Raw genomic sequence first — 23,219 nt, 5'->3', positions numbered from 1 at the left:
GGTGACAGAAAAAGACTGTCTAAAATTTTTGTGCAGTGTTTCAGCAGAAATTTATTATTTTTTACAAAAATATCCCTCTAGTTAATTATAACAACAAAAACATTTTTCATAAGCTCAGCTTACATGTATCAATACACCCACGAGGCTAACACTCTATGCTAATTTACTTTTTCAACTTTCTAACGCGCTCCTGTCAGAGCTGCCATTATTACCCAATTACAATGAAGCTTCGAATCACGTGGGTTTCATCTGCTCGTGCCACGCGCTGTTGTTTTTGTTGCTTCCAGTATTTTCATAGTCACCGATTTTATCAAATTTTCTGGTGTTTTAGCTACAATATTGTGGTAATTAATATTTTTGAACCTGTATCAATAACTTTTTGGAGAATGAAGTAGTAATTAAAGGAAAAGAAGGAGAAAAATGGAAAAAGGCCTCCGCTCAGATACTAATAATGTTGTGATTCAATGTAGAAAGATTTTACAAAACAATTTTGTTGTTAGTATTCCTATCATCTAAGAAATATTACATCTAAGCAATTTACAACTATGTTATCACATATTATTCTATGATTAAAATTGATAATAAACATTACTAAGGATTCTGTGTGGAAAGAGGTCCATGGAGGAGGTGACACCATGAGTCACCACACTGGGCGACACCAATCCTAGTGATACCACTGGGAGTGTTAGAGGAAAAACCTCCCCCGGGAACTAGAGGAGCCCCCCGTCAGAGGTCAAAGCGAAGAAGCTGGCCCCGGAAGCCCCAGGGATCACCACTGAGGCCCCTGAGGAGCCATCTTCCTCGCCTGGACTTGTGCCCTGAAGCTCTGGTCCAGCCCTCACACAAATAACAGTAACCACTGGTGTTAAATAATAGTAACTGCTATTGTTAGTTAGGCAATTAGCACATGCTAGGCACTCATCGGGCGCTTCAGATACACTATGGCGTTTAATCCCCTCAACATGCCTTAGGAAATGGGCATGGATGTCACCCTCATTTTATAAAGAGGAGGAAATAACTTATGTAAGGTCACCAAGAAGGGGCAGAGCTTCCATTCACACCCAGGCCTGTGTGACCTCAAAGGCCAGAGCCACTGAGCACACCCAGCCCCTCCTGCCTGCCTGCCCTTCATGGCTCACTGATGTGGACCCACCTCCAGGAAGGGCTGCCCTGGCCCACTGGGATTAGCCCGCCTGACCTTGGAGCTTGTACCAACTCAGGCCTTGTGACTTGCAATGTGGCCCTGAGCTTTGCCTCCATTTGCACTGGCCATAACCAAGGCCATAAGCAGCAAAATTTTGCTGAAGATCATTCAAAAATGGCTGCAGTAGTATATCAACAGGGAACTGCCAGAAATTCAGGCTGGTTTCAGAAGAGGACGTGGAACCAGGGATATCATCGCTGATGTCAGATGGACCTTGCTGAAAGCAGAGACTACCAGAAGGATGTTTACCTGTGTTTTATTGACCATACAAAGGCATTCGACTGTGTGGATCATAACAAACTATAGATAACATTGTGAAGAATGGGAATTCCAGAACACTTAATTGTGCTCATGGGGAAGCTTTACATAGATCGAGAGGCAGTTGTTAGGACAGAACAAGGGGATACTGATTGGTTTAAAGTCAGGAAAGGTGTGCGTCAGGGTTGTATTCTTTCACCATACCTATTTAATCTGTATGCTGAACAAATAATCCGAGAAGCTGCGGCATATGAAGAAGAACGGGGCATCAGGATTGGAGGAAGACTCATTAACAACCTGCGTTATGCCGATGACACAACCTTGCTTGCTGAAAGTGAAGAGGACTTGAAGCACTTACTAATGAAGATCAAAGACCACAGCCTTCAGTATGGACTGCACCTCAGCATAAAGAAAACAAAAATCCTCACAACTGGACCAATGACCAACATCATGATAAAAGGAGAAAAGATTGAAGTTGTCAAGGATTTCATTTTACTTGGACCCACAATCAACAGCCATGGAAGCAGCAGTCAAGAAATCAAAAGACGCATTGCATTGGGCAAATCTGTTGCAAAGGGCCTCTTCAAAGTGTTGAAGAGCAAAGTTGTCACCCTGAAGACTAAGGTGTGCCTGACCCAAGCCATGGTATTTTCAATCGCACCATATGCATGTGAAAGCTGGACAATGAATAAAGAAGACCGAAGAAGAGTTGACGCCTTTGAATTGTGGTGTTGGCGAAGAATATTGAATGTATACCATGGACTGCCAAAAGAACAAATCTGTCTTGGAAGAAGTGCGGCTAGAATACTCCTTAGAGGCAAGGATGGTGAAACTGCGTCTTATATACTTTGGACATGTTGTCAGGAGGGATCAGTCCCTGGAGAAGGACATCATGCTTGGCAGAGTACAGGGTCAGCGGAAAAGAGGAAGACCCTCGATGAGGTGGATTGACACAGTGGCTGCAAGAATGAGCTCAAGCATAACAACAATTTTAAGGATGGCTCAGGACAGGGCAGTGTTTCGTTCTGTTATGCATAGGGTCCCTGTGAGTCAGAATCGACTCAACGGCACCTAACAATGACAACAACATAAGCAGCCTCATTGTCCTAACAGCACTTACTATGTGCCAGGAGCGCTGGGCCCTTTCTGCACACACTCTTCATGGTAACTCTTGTTGTGTTGTTGCGTGCTGTCAAGTTGATTCCCACCCATAGCAACCCTATGGGACAGAGTAGACCTGCCCCATAGAGTTTTCTTAGCTGTAATCTTTACAGAAGATCGACAAGCCTTTTATCCCATGGAGCGGATGGTGGGTTCAAACCACCAACCTTTTGGTTAGCAGCTGAGCGCTTATCCATTGTGTGTCCTGCAAGGTCAGGATTGTTTATCTCGTTTTACAGCTCAGAGAGGTAAAGGGACTGGCTCAAGGTCATGCAACTGTAGGAGGGGAGCAGGTATCCTGACCCCAGTGCCTGACAGTCGTCCATGCCTCCTCAGAGGTAACCACCAAGTTGTCTTGGAGTGAACTGGAACATGGTGGGGAGGGGAGCTGCAAAGAGCTCAGCCTGTTCCGCCTCATTTAAGCCTCAGGATCAGTAACCTCCTTCCGCCACCAGCCTTGACCTGTATAGGTTTCAAATTCATTCCTCAGCAATGCTCCAGATGACAGATAATCCTCAGCCTTTGGGGTCACTCCCAAACATTGAAACCTCAAATGTTGAAATGGTGGATGCCAAGGGTTCTCCGTGTCTACACCTCAGAGCTGTGAGAGAATAAATATGAAATAACACAGCACAATCTTAGAGTGGGGACCCTGGACAAGTGCCTTGACCTTTCAGGGCCTCAGTTTCCCCATCTGTAAAATGGGCTTATATAATAATACACACCTCACAGGGTTGAAGTCAGGTAAAACCAAGATAGCATGTATGTAAATACCCATCATAGTGCCTGCCTGGCACACAGCAAGTGCTCAGCAAAGAATTGTGGGTCCATTGTTTGGTAGAAAGTTGACCTCAAGTCCCTGCAGGGCTGGTGATGTTTGGAGTCCAGATAGTGGAATGGAGGTCTCAGCTTTCTGGGTTTCTAAGGCATAGTCCATTCCTTAGCCCTCTCCCCATGTCCCTGGTGTTAAGGCCCAAAAGACACTTGGCTCTCCCTTTGGGCGCTGTAGGGGCTGAGGCCCAGGCCTCAGGCCCCAAAGCCCACGGACAAGCCCTGCAGAGGAAGCAGCTGATTTCCCAGCCAACTGTGCCCCTGGAGCTGCAGTGGAGGGAGGGAAGTGTGTGCTCAATGGGGAAGTTCTTGACGCAAACACCCAGTTGAGAAACATGTTGGGCAAAATCCACCAGGCTGCAAGGCTCTGCAGAGGGGGATCTCCAGGGGTGGCTCATGCAAATCACCCCCTCCTCTATTTGTCCTTCTAGTCTGGGAGTGGTAGAGGTTTCTGGCTGCTGCTACTGCCTGGGCTGCCTAGTGATCCCCTGTATGGCTTTGCCACACTTCCATCACAGGTGTAATTGATTCTCTGAATCCAGTTCAGTTTGAAATACTTAGAGTGGTTCCTCTTTTCCCGTGGGACCTTGAGGCCTCACTTGCCCACAATCACAGGACTTGCCCGTGGCAGCTCATCCTCTGTTTCCTTAGTCTCCTGTCCCTTTGGAGAGGAGATCTGCCTTTCTCACACCAGCTCCATGCCAACCTTTTGTGCCAGTTTCCCTCTCCTTTGTGGAGGACTGTCTGGGAATGCAGTGAATTTAAGGAACCCCATTAACTGATTCTCGCTAAAGTATTAATGACTTATACTTAGCTAAAATCACATTGGGCCTGTCTGTAACCACAAAGGAGATGCAGCCACAAATGGAAACTTCACCTAAGGTGTCTTTCTTCCTGTCTCCTTCCAATTTCCCTCCAGTATCCCTCCTAGCCCAAACCAAGCCACACGGAAATGTGGGGAATCCACCCTGCAGGGACTGGCCCCTCCGCCACTGACAAAGATTAGAACAAGTAAAGGGTGTGGAACACATTCCCCTTCTGTGTACCATGGCAAGGGGTTGGACAAGATGCTTTTTGAGAAGGCTTGCTCTTTGAAAGCCCACGGAGCCATGACTCTTAGGGCAAGGACACAAATTTCTCTAGGTTCTGACAGCAATTCTGAACCTGAGTGACCTTCTAATTGCTTCTCTCTCTGTCCTTAGTGTGCCCACATGTTCATTGGAGGGGTTGGTCAAGCTGGCCCAGGGGGGCCCTGGAGAAAGACCCTGGGTGTGCAGACTAATTTCTCATTCATATCCAGGTACAGTTCTCTAGAATCTCCTCTCAGGAATCTGCTGACTTCACCAACCCTGCTGACCTCTCTTGTCCTCCTGCTGTCCCAGCCTGGAATCCACCCAGTCCTATGCCCTCTCTTCCCTGTAGCCCAATCATCATGAGCCCAGCCCCTCGACCCTGGGGGACCAGGAATGAGTCCAGCTGTCAAGAGGATCCACCTACTACCTGGGCAGAGGGACACATTTCCTCTAAGGGGAACAGAGGCACCACCTGGCCCGGGTAGGGTCCACTGGAGTTTCTCCCCACAATCTCCATCACCCCACCTACCTCCCACTGCCTCAGGTTTCTCCTTTCTTCTTCTTCAGAAAGTAACAGGAGAATAGGCCAGTTTCTAGAAGGTTTTGAGGAAGACCCCAAGAGAGTCTCAGATCAAGGGAGTCCTGATCTTCCTCCTACGGAGGCTGAGGTCAGGCCCTACTAAGTCTCTGTGGGCCTTCGACTCCAAGCTTCCTGAGCAGATTAAAATGCACTCACTTCTCACATTAAATCACCTTGCCAACACTCAGTAGGAGCTGAGGTGCACTGCAGTTGACAGGTTGTCCCAATATTACACTTCGCAGTCATTTAATTCAACACGTAGGAATTCTGAGCTTCCTGTCATTGAGCTCAGGCCCTGCACTCTGTGATCTCAATCGACTCCTCAAAGCACCGTACTGTGGCCAACCCCATCTTTTGAGGGAGAAAGCAGGATGAGAGAGGTTCAGTACCTTGCCTGAGGCCACACAGCCGGTGAGTACCAGGGCCATTATCTGTCTCTGCCTCTTTCTTGGCCTGGGCCTCTCCCACAGCCTGGACCTCTGCCAGCATCTCTCTGTCCCACCCCGACCCCTGCATCTATCCTGGGGACCTTGGGGCGGTAGCTTCAGGCCTGTGGAACACACAACTCGTGGGAAGTGGTCAAAGCTGCCGCACGGTCCGGCCTGTTGGGTGGGAGCCCTTACCCCGGCCCAGTTAGATGCTTGGCGCTGGCGCCCTGGGGCTCTTCCCAGTGGCGAGCTGCAGGGCATGCGGTTTACCTGCCAGGAGCCCAGAGGTAGGAAAGCAAACACCGTAAATCATCAGGAAGCCTTGTAAATATTTTATAACTGGGACGGTAAATAATGCAGCTCCCTGGACGCGCCCCACCCAGTTTGTCTGTACCTTATTCAGCACCCAGGGGTGTCTGTCTGGGCCCCTCTCCTGCCTTGAAGTTTTTAAACAAACCCTGTGGTCCAGCGCGGGGCACTTTCACGCACACCATCATCACTGCCTAGCCTTTGTTCAGGCTGCTCCCTCAGCCTGGAACTCATTTCCCCTTGCTGTTGTTGTTACCAGCTGCTGTTGAATCGGCCCCCAACCCATGGTGACCTCATGCGCAGTGGAACAAAATGCTGCCCTTCTTCCTCCCCCAAAAAAGTTGTATTGGAGTCAACGACAACTCGTGGCAAACTTATTTGTGTCAGGGTAGAACAGTGCTCCATAAGGTTTTTAGTGGCTGGTTTTTTGGACGTAGATCACCAGCCCTTTCTTTTGAGGTACCTCTGGGTAAACTCGAACCTCCAACCCTTCAGCCAGCAGCCAAGCGTGTTAACCATTTGTACCATCCAGTGGCCGCCTGGCTAGTTCAATCTCCCCCTTCAGGAGTCACCTCTTTTAGGGAGCTTTCTTTGATTTCTTAGGTGGGATCAGGAGCCCCTCTGCCCCCACAGTTTCCTCCACCTGGCTCTGCTCGCTCTGTGTGGTCATTTCCTGGTGACTGGTCCACTCTCCCTTGGACTGCCAACTCCAAGAGAGCAATCCTCTCCCTAGAGTGAGCGCAGAGCCTGGTGTATAGTAGGTGTGTGGCAGTGTTAAAGGACAGAATAAATTATCTTGCTTAATCCTTGAAATTAGCCTGCAAGACAAACGTTAATGTTTTTATGATCACTATTGCTCTTGTTTTACAGATAAGAAATCTGAGGCCCAAGTGGCAGTGCTGACTGACCTCCAGCTCCTATGACACCAGACCAGTGCTTTCTCCATAACCCATCAGGAACACACCTCCTTCCCCTGCAGAACTCCAGCCTCCGGAGTCAGGACCCTCTCGCTTCAGCTCAGGGAGGCCCTCCACCCCTCCCATAAGCTCTGGCACCTACAGGGTACCAATCTACGTTGTTAGAATGGCTGGAAAAGGCAAGGTGAGGTTGGGATCCTGTTCTTGACCTGGGAAGGGTGCTCGGTGCGTGCCTTGGGAGCAGGCAGGCCCCAGGGCAGCCCTGAGAAGACATGTGTCAGGAGAGTGTCTCTGGTCTTGGATGGAGGCAGCTGTGGGAGACGCTGCCCCAGACACCTCCAGCCCAAAGGCACCATGGCACTCTGGGGCCACAGCCCTAACCAGGCCACTGCAGCCTTGCAGGAACCAGAGATGAGAAGACAGATGATCCTGTCTGCCTCCTCCCCATCCTGTGTCAGGCGCTGAGAACGAGGACAAAGAAACCAGGGCATAGGCAGTGCGAGGTAGGACAGGATGAGGACAGCTTTGCACAGGAAGCCTTGGCCCTGACTCTGGCCTCAATCCTGGGTAGGGGGCGGGCTGCAGAAGGGAGGGCAAATGGGTCTCGGCTCATGTGCCAACTCCAGCTGGTTGCCAGTGACTCCTGGGAGCTGTGTTGAGGATTCTGAGCTACACCCCTCCAGGCTCAGCAAGAAGTGCTCTGATCGATTAGCAATATCTGCCCCAAGCAGAGAGGGGGGCACAGTGGAGGCACACTTGCTAGGAATTTGCCACTCCCTCCTTCCACCTCTCCTCAGCACTCAGCAGAGTAGGGACTCCATAAAGGTTTGTGGGTTGATTGTTGACTAGTACAAGATCAGTGCAGGAGACATATGGACTTACCACTTACTGTGGCGATGAGAAATATGAACACACGGCCCCTCTACCATTGTCTTTGCAAAAGCCAGCAAGGAAATCAGGAAGAAGAGAATGAGAGAGAATGGCAGATAGCAAGTGAGAAGTAGGTTAGATGTCCCTAAGAACTTTCTGGCAGTAGGGACTGAGACCCTGAGCCCAGGGACAAGGACAGTCACGGCTCTGACCTCACTGATCAGCAGGGACCAGGAGTTTTCCAAGGCAAATTCTAGGGATAAATCTTGGCCAGGGTTCAGCAGGTGTGGCCTTGTGCTGCTGGAGGCTGGGCTGAGCCTTCTATGCTTGGCCAACTCAACCATCTCCACAGGACCTGCGACAGTGCAAGGGGCACACAGTGGTGCTGGGTGGAGCCCCCATGGGGAGCTCTTGCCCTCACACAGCTTCCCAGGGCAGGTGAGGACAGACAGAAGGTTCCCTCTGGGCTCAGAAAATGGGGGCAGGCCCTGTGGGGAGGTTGCAGGGCCCTGAGGGTTGAATGTGAGGGAGCCAGACTGTACGTGACTCCCCTCATTGCCCCTCAGTCTCTCCTTTCCCCTTGGACACCCATAAGATTCCACAGGCAGGGTCTATGCAGCTCTGGGAGGGGAACATTTCCTTCCCCTGCCATCCCAACACCTCCTTGCCAAGCACTTGGCTACCCCACCCAGGCCAGCTACCACCATCTCCACCCTTGCTCCTGTGACTTTAAGGGAAGCCTGGTGCAGTGGTTGTGAACTCCAGCCTGGGATTCAGAGCAATCTGGAGTGTGAGGCCATCCTGGACATGTGACCATGGGCATGTCCTTTAACCTCCCTGGCTCTCCATTTCTCCTACTGTAAAAGAGGACCCCAGGTGACACAAATGGTTTGAACTCAACTACTAACCTAAAGGTTGGTGGTGCAAACGTACCCAGCAGCACCATGGAAGAAAGTCCTGGCAATCTGCTTCCTTAAGGATTACAGCCAAGAAAACCCTGTGGAGCACAGTTCTACTCTGTGAAACATGGGGCTGTCATGAGTTGGAATTGACTTGATAGCAATTGCTTTGGGTTTTTTTGTTTTAAAACGATGATAACGGTGGCACTGACATTGCAGGGGCTTTGTGGGAAGCCTGTGAGTTAGCGAATGCCAGGTGGTAGCTCAGGGCTTGACAGGTAGTGAGTGCTCAGTAGGTGGCGGTTGGAACTACTGTTCTTACTGTGATTCTAATCTGAGACCAAGTTCATGCTCTCTGCACTCTCTACAGAGTCCAGATTCCACCCAGATCCCAGAGGGCCCCTGCCAGCATTGTCAGGCAGGTAGTCTGATGGTCAGGGCCCTGAGGCTGGGGCCTTTGAATGCTCTAGTCCTGAAGGCCTGGGGCAGAGAAGGAGGGGCAGGGCAGGGACTCCCTGCAGCCTCTGGGCTGGCCAAGCTCTGAGCTGTGGGCAGAACCGGCCATCCCAGGCCACCTATAATTACCTTCCGGGAGAGCTCTGCGGCACCGGGCGGGAACAGTAATTTTCAGGTTTTATTTTTATGTCCAGACGGTGCCCTTGGGGTGCCCCACGCTAGCTAGCCGCTGCCAGACACAGGCAAAGGCTGAGCTCCTAGGGGAGGAGGGCCTCCAAGGAGACTGACTCTGAGTACAGAGTCCAGGGGTTCGGTATCCCATAGTCTCCACAACCCTCCTCTGGCTGGGTCCTGGGGACAGAGACTGCTCTGGGGAGCCTGGGGCAGCTGGGCAAGCTGGAGCTGGGGACCTCTCTGTCTTTGTCCTTTTCCCCTCTGTCCTCCATCCCTCCTCCCCTCAGACACCGAGGCCTTAGTCTCATGTGGGAAGATACTGGCACAACTTCCATCAGGTTGGCTTGGAGCAAGGGTGCCTCAAGGGCTGACCCTGAGCCAGAGCCATCTCTGGAGGCCACACACCTCTGCCTGCTCACACCAGGCCCTCCCACATGCACTTGCACAGTCATGCCCCAGCCTGTCATGCACACACACATCCTTGCACACCCATCCATGTCAATGACAACGAGGATGACAGTGAAGGAGGGTGATGGTGACTATCCACTCAGGACTCCCCCATCCTGAGGCAGCAAGTGGCAACTGGGAGTCAGGCTCGGGGCAGGGAGCGGTCCCAAGCGATCGGTGCTCACAGACACTCACAGACAACAAACATGGGCAGACCACCCCCAACTGCTTCATCACGTGCTGCTGCTGCTCCCAATTCTCTGGGGTGGTCCTGCTGCTCTAATCTCCTACAGCAGAGCCAGGATGTTCCTGGGTCCCCAGGGGGTGACCAGGGCAGGGCTCGCTTGTGCTCCTGGGTACAGGGAGCCCCAGAGGTCTAGACCAACCCCAGCCAGCTAGGCTTCCGTGGAGCGCTTGGCAGATGGAGGCCCAGGTGGCTGGGAAGCCAACAAACGTGCATTTGACAGATGTTGCTGATCTGTCTCTGAGCACACAGAGGCCACCGTGGGATGGCTGGTCTTCACTGAGCAGCTCCTGTATGCCCAGCCCTCACAGGCTGGGGGCTTTGTGTGCTGGCAGTGGGAAGTGAGCAGGAGAGGACACGCCCTCAAGGGGGTGACCCTGCCACTAGGAAAAGAATAAAGGCATATAGGCTGTAAGGCTCAGCCCTACAGGCCCCAAGGTTACTCCCAGAACAATGGCACCATCTCTGTGGAGCCCAGAAGCCCACAGGCACAGGTTCTAGAACGGATAGTGAAGGAAAGGGCAGGCCATCGAGGCTACCCGGGAGCCTACTACACACACCCGCAGCTCACCCACGAGTCTGCTGGATTCACTCCCATGTGTGCCCTCTCCTGTGGACCAGCCTTGTCCTTCTGGGGCTGGCTGGACTCAGCCTTGGGTGTTGCCTTGGGTGGGAGCAGGGTAGCTGGGCATGTGGACAGGTGGGGCGTCTTGGGCTCTGAGTCTCCACCCCTGCGTTGCCTGCACCATTACCAGCATGAAGCAGGTCACTCTGGTCACTGCCCTGTTGGCCCCAGGTGACACAGGAAGCACAAATAGAACAAGCAAGGGGCTGCACTCATTTCTGGCTTCAGGCCTTGGCTCTTCCTGTTTCCTGTGTCTAGAGGGCTCTTCCTCTGGATCTTCTCCCCTCCAGCTTCTGCCTGGAAATTCCCCTTTTCAAGGCTTCATTTCCCATTATCTTCAGCACAGGTCCAAACCCAAGCCCAGCCCTTTGCATGGCATTCAAGGCCACTGAGAGTGTGAACCCCCAACTGACACCTGAGGCACCTACCAGCAACTAGTCATCTGTGAGCCCCATGCTCCAGCCCCACAGGCTTGCCTCAGTTTCCCTAGAATTGGCCTTGGACATAAGCAAGTTAATTACTTCCTTCAGGCAATCAGAGTGCCTTCTCTGCTTTTCCACCACTTCCCATGCAGGAATTCCTTCCTCTCCTTCCTTGCCTAGTTCCAGGACACCTCTTCTGTGGAGCATTCCTTTCTTCCTGAGTCCTAGCACAGGGCCTTGCACATAGCAGGTGCTTGTTAAATGCTTGCCAGATGGAAAGAACACTGAATTATGTTCTATTCTTGGCTCTCTGCTGCAGTCCCTTGCTGGTAACCTGAGCAAGCCACTCTGCCTCTTGGACTTCTCCCCATTTACACAATGGAAAGTTAGATGAGATGGTTGGGAGGGCTATTAGTCTTAAGGGTCTAAGAGGCTTAGATTTTATGCAGAGGACTTCAGGCCAAGTAAGCTTCCCTGCCCAGCCCCAAAAGGCACCCTAATAATGGCAAAATTAAATCCTAATGACATAAAGCAGTAATTTGTTGAGCATTTACTCTGATCCAGGCACTATGCAAGACCCTTCTCTTGTCTACGCTCCATAAGCACCTGAGGGGCTACTGATATCCTCCATTCGTAGATGGGGGAATTGAGCCCAGAGAGGGGAGGTGACCTGCCCAAATTCACACATTTCAGCAGCTGAGCTCCCCTCAAAGAGGCCAGCCCCCAAGGGCCCCAGAGGACCCCTGACCACAGTTGTTGACCTTCAACGTGGTGCTCCAGCTGTAAAGATGGGCCCTTTCACTAATTCATGCTCCTGACTGGTTTATGAGATGTGGGCTCTGAGGCAGCACCCGGGCTGCCCTTGGTGCTGCCGTTTGGGCCGGGAACCCAGCAGACCTGTGGAAGAGAACAGGGTACCTTGGAGATAGGTGGATTAACCAGTAACCAAGGCACACACAGCTTACATTAAGCAAGGTACGCACAGACTTACTTGTGCTTACTTACTAATCTGTAGTGCACAATTTCACATGGGTTTCATCACACCTTTGTTGTGGTAAGCACAGATTAACAAGTAAGCACAAGTAAGCTCGTGTGTACCTTCCTCATTGGGTAATCCATCCCTGCCTGGAGGGCAGTGCCCCAGGCCTAGGGTAGCAGGGAGGCTCCAGCCCAGTGCCTCTGCAGAGCAGAGGAAAGCAGCTACCTGGCCTCCCAAATTTTGCTGGACTCTAACCCCCTCCTCTGTCAGGACTTGGGCCAAAGTCCAGGCTGCCATCTGGGCCTCGCCTGAGCAGGTCTTATAAGACATTGGCTTTGTTCCCCTTTCCTGAAAAGCTGTCCTGGCTGTGCCTCTTTCAGAAGGATTGCAGGGCAGCTGAGCAGACCCCACCATGGAGTCCATCCTTTCTCTGGGGAAAGGGCAGGCACCCCCTACAGGACGCAGAGCCCAGGACACACAGGTGAGCCCTGAGCTCTGGCCTCAGGCTTCTCCTGCCCCATGTGTGATCACAGGCAGGGGTTCATCCAAGCCTCAGTTTCCTCATTTGTGGGGTGGGATCAGAACACCTGCTCCATCCCAGGTGGAGGCCATTAGATAGCAATTAGTTGGCTCACGGAGTCTCTGCAATGGTTATGAAAACAGTGGTGCAAACCGTTAACACGCTCAGCTACTAAGTGGAAGGTTGGAGGTTGTAGTTCACCCAGAGGAGCCTCAGAAGAAAGGCCTGGTGATCTACTTCTGAAAAATCAGCCACTGAAAACCCTGTGGAGCACAGTTCTGCCCGGACACATGGGGTCGCCATGAGTCAGAGTCAACTCCAGAGCAAGTGGTAGTAGTAGCTGGTACCTGGGGAAGCTTCCAAGGGGCGAGGAGGAGAGTGTGGCTGCTCTCGTCCACGCTCCTGTCAGGTCCTCCTCGAGCACACCTGGGGCGAGGAGGAGAGTGTGGCTGCTCCCGTCCATGCTCCTGTCAGGTCCTCCTTGAGCACACCTGGGGCGAGGAGGAGAGCGTGGCTGCTCCCGTCCACGCTCCTGTGAGGTCCTCCTCGAGCACACCTGGGGCGAGGAGGAGAGCGTGGCTGCTCCTGTCAGGTCCTCCTCGAGCACACCTGGCGATGAGGGCACAGCAGGCAGGGCAGTAGTCCTCCTCCTACCCCTCCTCGTTACCTCACTCGGACAGTTAGTCTTCACGAACACCGTGAGCTGAGTCTCTCATCCCCCTCCCATCATGTCTCAGAAGCTGTGCTACCCGTCAGTGAGAGCTGAGCCAAGAGGAGGACCTGGCAGCCGGTCCAGGCTTAACTACCAGGCCCCCCTGCCTCTGAAGCCTGATTTTCCTCCAGAAAGCCTGGAGGCTGTGGCCGCACACAGTCTTGGGGGCCTGGCTGCCACCTGGTCACCAAGTGACCCTGGGCAGTAGCCTTACCTTTCTGAGCCTCACTTTCCTCCTCTGTAAATTGAGGCTGTCCTTACTTTGCAGGTTGCTCCACACATGAAAGGAGGGGCTGTTTTTAACTGCTCACCTGTCCCTGGTGGGAATCAGTGCTCTCTAAGTGGAGCCATTTTCTCGAGTGGTCACTTAGTCCAGGGCTTCGAACTGGTTTGTTCCAGTTCCGGTTTGAACCCCTGATGAGAATTTGCATTTCTACCCCCAGATATACTGAATCAGAATCTATATTTTAACAAGATTCCCGGGTGATTCTTATGTATAATAATAAGTTTTGAGAACAATTGCTTTACTAGCAGTTCTTAGAATTTGTCCCTAGAGGGTGAGAAGGGGAGTGTGCTGTTACATTGTGGGCATTGCAACTAATGTCACAAAACAATATGTGTATAAATGTTTGTATGAGAAATTAACTTGAGCGGCAAACTTTTGCCTAGAGCACAATTAAAAAAAAAAAGAAGAAAGAATTGGTCTCTAAACAGCAGCGTGAACATCCCTGGGAACATGTTAGAAAGGCAAATTCTCAGCAGGGGTTTGAACTGGAATGAACCGGTTCTAAGCCCTGACTTAATCTTTACTATCTAGTTTTTTTTTTATCTTGTTGCCTTCCTTGTGCAACTGGAGCCTTTGAGGCTGGGAGGGGCAGGGAGCTGCCAGGATCCTGCCGTGAGTCAGAGCATAGTAGAGCGAGCCCCCAGCCCCATGGTGCAGACTCAGGCGTCTCCTCAGGCTCACTCCCATCTGCCCATGTCCACGGGGGACCACGTAAATCTTGGTTCTCCCCACACGCAAGCTCACTTATTTATGCTCACTCAGGCCCACTCCAGCTCGATACCCATCAGGCAGGACCCAGGAAGCTGGCCGTATCCCTAAGCTGCTCAGAGCAGAGCTCAACTAGGAGACCGAGATCAGTGGTGGAGCCTGAGGTCCAGGCAGCCAAGCCCTGGAGGCCCTGGGAGTGGCAGATTTAGAGGACAGTACCAGCTCCCACATGAGGTCCCATAGGGCAGATGGGACAGGGCTACAGGAGGGATCCTGGGGCCCCTTGGGTGTCCTTTGCCCTTAGTTTTTCCTGGTCACCCAGCCCTGTCATCTCCTCAGAGACCTGGCAGAGTGTGAGGCTGGGCCTTGGCAGCTGGGCAAGAACAGGTAGAGAGTCCGAGGGAGCAGCCCTCAAGTCCTGGCCTGTGCTGTTCCCAGGGGAGAAGGGTTCACTCTGACTGAGCACTACCTAACCTGCTTCCAGGGTTTAGAGAAGACTTTCTAGAGGAGGTGGTAACTAAGCTAGGACCAACCTGAGGACTGAGAAGGAGTTAGCCAGGCACAGTGTACTACACGGAGGGAACAGTGTGGGCAAAGGCCCAGCGGTGAGAAATTGCATGATATTGTCTGGTAGGAGCTGAAGGAAGTCCGTCTCATTGGAGCTCAGAGGCTGGGAAAAGGCTGGACACAGGGGCTAAGTCATACTGGGCCCAATGGCCACAGCAGGACTTTGTCCTTTGTCCTGAAAGATCTGTAGCAGGTTTCTGTGGCTACTGTGAGGAGAAACAACCATCAAGGGAAGGGGTATGTCCACAGTAGAGGAGACTGCAGACATCCAGGTGAGAGACACCATTGGTCCAGTCCAGATTGGTGTCAGTGGGAAGAAGTGAATAAATCGAGTGGTCAGAATAGGGAAACTGAGGCACCAGGGAGCAGAGACCTATGCAAGTTTCCACAGTGGACTAGGGCCTGGCTGGGGTGAGGACCTCCTAGAGATTGTGTGTGGGTGGAGGTGAGTGTTGGGGGAGGTGCAGAAGCCTGCCCAGCATAGGCCTAGTGGACTCAGCTCAAGGGGGCTGGAACCCTTTCTCTTGGAGCAAGGCCTCTGTCCAAGGGAAAAACAATCCATTTTTTCCTCTTTACCACGCCTGTGTTGTACACATCCACATAGCATCCCCCACCATGTCTACCATTTGGCTGCCATTGTCTTCGCAAAACTCTGGGGATGGTAGAGGCTGCCTTAGGGCCGTTTCCTCTGGATTCCAGTGGCTTTGGGTAGGTGGTGTTGGAGGAAGGGGTTTGAGGAAAAGGAGGGAAGAGCTGAAGCCTTCCAATATCCCCTTCCCTCCAAGCATCCTCCCCATCTTCCCCCCAGCACACACAGACCAGCTAGCACCTAGGTGCACATGTACGCCCCCAAACTCCCGCTCCACAAAACAGGACAACTGCAGCCCTTATGGTCCTGCCCTCGGGCCCACTCACACTGCTCCAAGATTCCCTCCTCAACCTTCCAATTCTCCCTCCAGAGAAGCACCTCAAGGCTAGGAACAGCCTGCACACGGGGGAATACATCCCCTGCCCCGACCCCTGAGGACATGACAATAGCTCTGCAACATGAGGGAGCCAGGGTAGACATCAAGAGGAGCTTCCCAGGTATCCAAGTTGTGAAACCTGAAAGTTGAAAGGCTACTTCATCTTCTTTGCAGGGCCCCGAAACAGGGTCCCCAATCTCTCCTACACCTGGCAGCTCCTGTTGATCCTGGGCAAGGTATCTGAAGCTGAGGCCTCAGTTCCAGTTCTGTCCTAAAGAAGCCTGTCTTGGCTGAATGTCAGAATCTGGCTGAAGTCTCCACCCCTCTGGCCTGGAGGGGTCCTGACTGGTGGAAGGCCACATGGGGTCCACCTCAGGACTGTACCCCAGCCCTTGACCCGAATGTCTGCCCCCCCCAACAAGAAATTCCACCACCCCACCCTGGGATGACTGCCAGGTACCCACAGGCCTTGAGAGGCTGGTCTGAGAACAGGCTGTGATTCTGGCCCCAAGGGCCCACTATTCCTGCTGTCCAGGCCTGCCTAGAGACCTGGATGCCCGCCTAGACGCTGTGGCTAATATGGCCACAGCCTGTGCCCACAGAAGCCTGTGGGTGGAGCCAGGGCTCAGGCCGGAGAGGTGGTGGGGTGGGCAGCAGCCTGAGGGTGAGACTCCTCTCCCTGGGGAGGCTTTTCCCCAGCCAACCTCTGCCTCCAGCCACCACAGGCTGCAGGGCCCTGGGGCAGAGATGGTGGTGGTGGTGGTGGCGTTTGTGCCAGGGGAGCTCACGGTCGCCTGGAAGAGATGAACATGGACAGTGTAGCTGCCTGTCGTTAGTGTCGACCAGGGCTGGGCCCTTTGCACCTAGCATCTCAATCCATCCTCAGAGTAGCCTCAAGGTGGGAGGTGGGGGGATTTACAGATGAGGAAACTGAGGCTCAAAGAGGGTTGGCACTTGCTCAGACCACACAGCCAGTTAGCATGGAGGCTGCAACCCAGTTCTTAGGCTGGAGCTTCTGCACTGTGGTCTATGCCTCAGGAGAGGCCTTAGGATAGGGGAGATTGGAGTTGGGGGCTCATAGGAAGCAGAGGCGAGCTTCTCTGAGTTCAAGAGCAAGTTTCAGAGTCTCTTCTGTCATCCATTTTGGAACTTTTCTTTGTTTTCTGTCCTTTTTTTTTTTTTTTTAGTTGTGCTTTAGGTGAAAATTTACAGAGCAAATTAGTTTTTCATAAAACTAGACCCATAAAAAACCCATTGCCATCATAATGCACAAATTGTTTTTTGACATTGGTTGCCAACCCTATGTCAGCACTCTCTCGCTCTTCACCCTGGGTTCCCTGTTTCCATGCATCCAATTTTCCTCTTCTTTTCTGTCTTTTTAATGACCTTTTTCTTTCTTCATGTATGATGTCCTTAATGTTATTTCATAACTCGTCTGGTCTTCGGACATTTGTGTTCAATGTATCAAAACTATTCTTGAGGTGGTCTCCAAATTCAGGTGGGATATACTCGAGGTCACTCTTTGGCTCTCATGGACTTGTTTTAATTTTCTTCAGCTTCAATTCGAACTTGCCTATGAACAGTTAATGGTCTGTTCTGCAGTCAGCCCCTGGCCTTGTTCTGATTGATGGTATTGAGCGTCTTCATTGTCTCCTTCCATAGATGTGATCAGTTTGATTCCTGTGTATTTCATCTGATGAGAACCACATGTATAGTCACCATTTATGTTGTTGAAAAAAAAGTATTTTCAATTGGTCTTGCAAAGTTCTTTCATGTGATCTCCAGTGTTGCTATGACCAAAGCCATATTTTCCAACTACTGATTCTCCTTTCCAACTTTCACATTCCAACCACCCATAATTGTCAATGTATCTTGATTAAATTTCAATTGATCAATTTCAGACTGCAGAAGCTGGTAGAGATCTTCAATTTCTTCATCTTTGATATTAGTGATTGGTGAGTAAATTTGAATAATAGTGGTATTAACTGTTCTTCCTTGTAGGCGCATGGATATTATCCTATCGCTGAGAGCATTGTACTTCAGGATAGATCATGAAACGTTCTTTTTGACCATGAATGAATGTGTCATTTCTGGCATAGTAGACTATATGATTGCCCGATTCGAAATGGCCAGTACTAGCCCATTTCAGCTCACTAATGCCTAGGATATCAATCTTTAAGCATTCCATTTCATTTTTGACAACTTCCAGTTTTCCTTGATTCATACTTCATACATTCCATGTTCCAATTATTAATGGATGTTTGCAGCTATTTCTTCTCATTTTGTGTCATGCCACATCAGCAAATGAAGGTCTTGAAAGCTTTACTCCATCCAGTACAGTCATTAAGGTCGACTCCACTTTGAAGAGGCCGTTCTTCCCCAATTGTATTTTGAGTGCCTTTTCCAACCTGAGGGGCTCATCTTCTGGCACTATATCAGACAATGTTCTGCTCCTATCCATAAGGTTTTCACTGGCCAATCTTTTCAGAAGTAGACCTCCAGGTCCTTCCTAGTCTGTCTTAGTCTAGAAGCTTCACTGAAATCTGAAGAGTTCAAAGAGTGGCTCAAGAAGACAAAGTAAAGTATTATAATGACATATGCAAAGACCTGAAGTTAGAAAACCAAAAGGGAAGAATACGCTCAGCATTTCTCAAGCTGAAAGAACTGAAGAAAAAATTCAAAACTCGAGTTGCAATATTGAAGGATTCTATGGGCAAAAAAATTGAATGATGCAGGAAGCATCAAAAGAAGATGGAAGGGGTACACAGAGTCACTGTACCAAAAAGAATTGGTTGACGTTCAACTATTTCAAGAGGTAGCATATGATCAAGAACCAATGGTACTGAAGGAAGAAGTCCAAGCTGCACTGAAAGAAGGCATTGGCAAAGAACGAGGCTCTGGGAATTGACGGAATAGCAATTGAGATGTTTCAGCAAACTGGAAGCAGCACTGTGAGTGCTCACCCGTCTCTGCCAAGAAATTTGGAAAAGAGCTACCTGACCAATGAACTGGAAGAGATCCATATCTGTGTGCATTCCAAAGAAAGGTGATCCAATGGAATACAGAAATTATTGAACAATATCATTAATATCACATGCAAGTAAAATGCTGAAGATAATTGCAAAAACCAACGTGAGGGCACTGTCTGACCTCCTCTAATTTCACAAGAGGGAAGGAGAATCAAGATCAATAGCCCAAGGCTGATTCCCATGAGGTGAACATCAGACATGCCTCCTCTCTCCTCCATCTTCACCAATTCTGACACCGGCCATCCTTCCCACAGCACTCTCTACTTCTCTGTTGGGTTTGAAAATTCATTGCAATGGCCACACAGAACTCACAGATCATACTCATGATTACGGGGTATGTTAGAGAAGTAACAGTTACAGTTCAGGCTCGGGAATACTCAGGATACGGTTCTTCCATCAAGACAGCCTCTTCCCAGCCGTGCTCACCGGCATGCCTCTCCCTGGCCCTCAGCCTCTGCCCAAAGGCATTCAGCTTTCTCTCTCTGTGGGCCTGGAAACCCACCATGCCATCTCCTGCTACTAGGTCTCTGCCACTGCTTCTCACCATCTTTAGTGCTACAGCTTTCTCTCTCTCTGTGTCTTTGCTCTAGGAGCATCTCAGCACAGGGACCCTGGGTCCAAAGGATGTCCTCTCTGCTCCTGGCTGTTTTTCCTTGGTGGTGGTGGGATCCTCTGTTTCCCACCTCTGGGGTTACTCATTTCAAGCCCAGCGGGATGGCAAAACTGACCAGTCCTTTGGTGGGCCACAATTGCCCTATCTGCACAATCCAGCCTAACCACCTGGGTGGGAGTTATAAGACCATGGCCAGGAAGGCCACACAAAAGCGATCCATCACACTGCGATAATTCAAAAACAGTTGCAGCCGTACATCAACAGGGAGCTGCCGGAAATTCAAACTGTATTCAGAAGAGGATGTGGAATGAGAGATATCATTGCTGATGTCAGATGGATCTTGGCTGAAGGCAGAGAATACCAGAAACGTGTTTACCTGTGTTTTGTTGACTATGCAAAGATATTCAACTGTGTGGATCATAACAAATTATGGATAACATTGCAAAAAGTGGGAATTCAAGGACACTTAATTGTGCTCAGGGCTGCATTACCCAATAAGCAAGGTATACCTGGGCCCAATTTTTCCTTCCCACCAATCTGAAGTGCACAATTTCGCCTGTCCCCTACCATGTCAATGATGTGGTGAAAACCATGTGAAATTGCTCACCACAGATTAGCATGTAAATATCTTGCTCAATGTAAACCAGCGCATACCTTGCTTACTGGTTAATCCACCCCTGATTTTGTGCTCATGCAGAACCTGTACATAGACCAAGAGGCGGTCCTTCAAACAGAACAAGGGGATATTGCATAATTTAAGTCAGGAAGGATGTGCGTGGGGTTGGATCCTTTCACTGTACCTATTCAATCTGTATGCTGAGCAAATAATCTGAGAAGCTGAACTGTGAGAAGAAGAACGCTGCGTCAGGATTGGAGGAAGACATTAACAACCTGTATTATGCAGATGACACAACCTTGGACTTGAAGCACTTAATGAAGAAGTTCAAAGATATAGCCTTCAGTATGGATTACACCTCAATATAAGGAAAACAAAAATCCTCACAACCAGACCAATAAGCAACATCATGATAAATGGAGAAAATATTGAAGTTGTCAAGGATTTCATTTTATTTGGACCCACAATCAACATCCGTGGAAGCAGAAGTCAAAAAATCATACACTGTGTTGCAATGGGCACATCTGCTGAAAAAAAACCTCTTCTAAGTACTAAAAAGCAAAGATGTCACCTTGAGGACTAAGGTGCGCCTAACCCAAAGAATGGTATTTTCAATCACCTCATATGTATTCAAAAGCTGGACAATGAATAAGGAAGACCAAAGAAGAATTGAAGTCTCTGAGTTATGGTGTTGGCAAAGAACACTGAATATACCATGGACTTCCAGAAGAACGAACAAACCTGTCTGGGAAGAAGTACAGCCAGAATGCTCCTTAGAAGAGAAGATAGGGTAACTTCATCTTGCTTGCTTTGGACATATTGTCAGGAGGGACCAGTCCCTGGAAAAGGACATTGTCATGGATTGAATTGTGTCCCCCAAATATGTGCGTATCAATTTGGCTAGGCTATGATTCCCAGCTAATGATTCCCAGTATTGTGTGATTGTCCACTATTCTGTCATCCAATGTGATTTTCCTGTGTGTTGGAAATCCTACCTCTATGATGTTAATGAGGTGGGATAGGTGGCAGTTATGTTAATGAGGCAGGGCTCGATCTATAAGACTGGATTGTGTCTTCAGCCAATCTCTTTTGAGATATAAGAGAGAGAAGAGAGCAGAGGGACAGGGGAACTTCATACCACGAAGAAAGCAGCACCAGGAGCAGAGTGCTTCCTTTGGATCTGGGGTTCCTGTGTGGAGAAGCTCCTAGTCCAGGGGAAGGTTAATGACAAGGACTTTCCTCCAGAGCCAGCAGAGAAAGCCTTCCTCTGGGGCTGATGCCTTAATTTGGACTTCTAGCCTACCAGACTGTGAGCGAATAAACTTCTGTTTGTTAAAGCCATCCACCTGTGCTATTTCTATTACAGCAACACTAGATGACTAAGAGAGACATCATGCTTGGTACAGTGTCAGGCAAAAAGAGGAAGACCCTCAGGGAGATAGATTCATATAGAGGCTGCAACAATGGGCTCAAACATAGCAATGATTGTGAGGATGGCGCAGGACCGACCAGTGTTTCATTCTGTTGTGCTTAGGGTCGATATGGGTCAGAAGTGACTCAATGGCACCTAACAACTAACAGGAAGCAGATGACCTCTTTGGTTAGGGGCAGGGATCTGGAAGGCTCCATATGGAGGAGGACAATTTACCTGGGGCCCGGTAAGAATGCTACCAGCTCAATTAGAAGTACATTTCAGGGCAAAGCACAGCCTGGGCTTGATGTGGCAGTGTGTGGGAGGATGGTGGGTCAACTGGCAGGGGTATCCTGGTGCCCCACAGCCTCTCACTACCCAAGGAGCACCTGGGGCGGAGGCTGCTGGCTGTGTGCTCAGGCTCTGCTGGTCCAACTAGCCCAACCACTTCTCTCCAGGCACTGCCCACTGCCAAGAGTAGTTGGCAAACTGTGAGTGAAGTCTGGTCAGGGGCCTAGGATCCCTCCATTCCAGTCCCAGAACAAAAGAATTAAGCGGTCCAGATCCCCAGGCTGCCCTGCTCAGTTTCCGAATGCCCCATAGCCACGTGCTCCAGAAAGCCTGCCCTGATCGCATCCTCCCAACAGAACAATTTCTAAGATGCAATGACAGTGTGGAGGGTAGGTGTGCCTGGGCAGCATATGCACGAGAGAGAGAGAGAGAGAAATTATGGGTGCAATTATAGATTTCTACTTCTGTAAACCTGCCTTTAATTTTCCTTATTTGCTGTAATGGAACTGGAAATATATTACTTTTTCATCAGAACAGCTTCCTCTCATCTCCTATCCACGCTTCCTTGTTCTCGAGGTCTTTTCAGAGGCTCCAAGTTGAGGAACAGGCTAGGTCGAGGTGGTAAATGATCCTTGCATCGGTTGCGGCATCCATAAAATGGGTGTGCTCGGGTCTTCCTCACTTTCTTGGTCGAACCAGTGTCAGGGGAAGCTGCCGCCTGGCACCCGAGCCCAGATGGCGGCACCTCTCCAACCGCCAGGTGGCTGCCGGGCCCCGGAATAGAGCCGGGTCGTGTATAGGCTGGCCTGCGTCAGCGGCTGGGAGGACGCCTCCGCCCCCGGATTGGAAAGGCTTCCCTGGGGCTGGGCGGGGCGGGGCGGGGCCCCGGCGAGGGCGGGAACGGGACCTGTCTGTACCGGTGCACGGAAGCCGAGCCTGCCCGGCCGTGCGCGCGGCGGCCCCCGGGAGTGCGCGGCTGTGCGGGTGTGGATGGGGGTCTGTGGGCGGCGCGGCGGACTCTGGTGGGCGGGCGGTCCTACCCATCCTCTCCACCTTGGGGGTCCGCCATCCAGCCCAAGGATACCTCCACCCTCCAGCTTCCCCCGGGCCAAGCTGGGCTCCGTGAGCCATCCTCTGCGGGGGAGAATAAGGTATAGGCAGGTGACGGGGCTAGTGAGGCCCGGGGGCTGTGGTAACTGAGCCCTCTGGACATCCCAGGTGCCTGCGCCTAGTGTGAGGCGTCAGAGCAGGGTGAATGCGGAGCGGGAGAGGGACAGGGGAGGTGAGCAGGTGAATGGGGTAGAAGAGAGGTCTGTGTCCAGGGGATAGCCGTGGCTCCTGACTGCCCCAAACACCAGTGCCAACCCTCCTCCCAGCCCTTTGTAGGGGGCAGGTGGGCAAAGGGGCCAGGAGGGGTTCCCAGAGTAGAGCTGGGGCTGGGCTGGCCTGCCAGCGCTTCAGGAAAGCCCTGTGCCCCGCACTTTTGGAAAGCACCTTCCCCTTGTCTACGTAGGCATTGCTCAGGTTTCACACAAACACACATTTACTGAGGAAGGAACCTGGAGACCTTTAGCCCAGTCTCACCAACCCTTTATTTGGGAGTTAACAACTTGGATTATTGAGT

General features: G+C 50.9%; 1 long non-coding RNA gene across 5 annotated transcripts in view; it reads left to right on the top strand.

Annotated features, from left to right (window-relative positions):
- Positions 1 to 23,219, top strand: part of LOC111750586 (uncharacterized) — a 37,312-nt gene that overhangs the window by 10,089 nt on the left and 4,004 nt on the right. The window contains exons 2-4 of one of the 5 annotated variants that reach the window (XR_010318968.1): positions 4,657 to 5,008; positions 6,715 to 6,945; positions 17,637 to 22,388. This is a non-coding gene — a long non-coding RNA (uncharacterized LOC111750586). Of the gene's footprint in view, positions 1 to 4,656; positions 5,009 to 6,714; positions 6,946 to 17,636; positions 22,389 to 23,219 lie in introns of those variants that run through there. The other 4 variants (XR_010318967.1, XR_010318970.1, XR_002785667.2 and 1 more) reach the window with 4 other exon arrangements.

Source organism: Loxodonta africana, chromosome 22 (genome assembly GCF_030014295.1).
Source record: "Loxodonta africana isolate mLoxAfr1 chromosome 22, mLoxAfr1.hap2, whole genome shotgun sequence".
NCBI lineage: Eukaryota > Metazoa > Chordata > Mammalia > Proboscidea > Elephantidae > Loxodonta > Loxodonta africana.
This window is presented reverse-complemented; position numbering and strand designations above follow the sequence as displayed.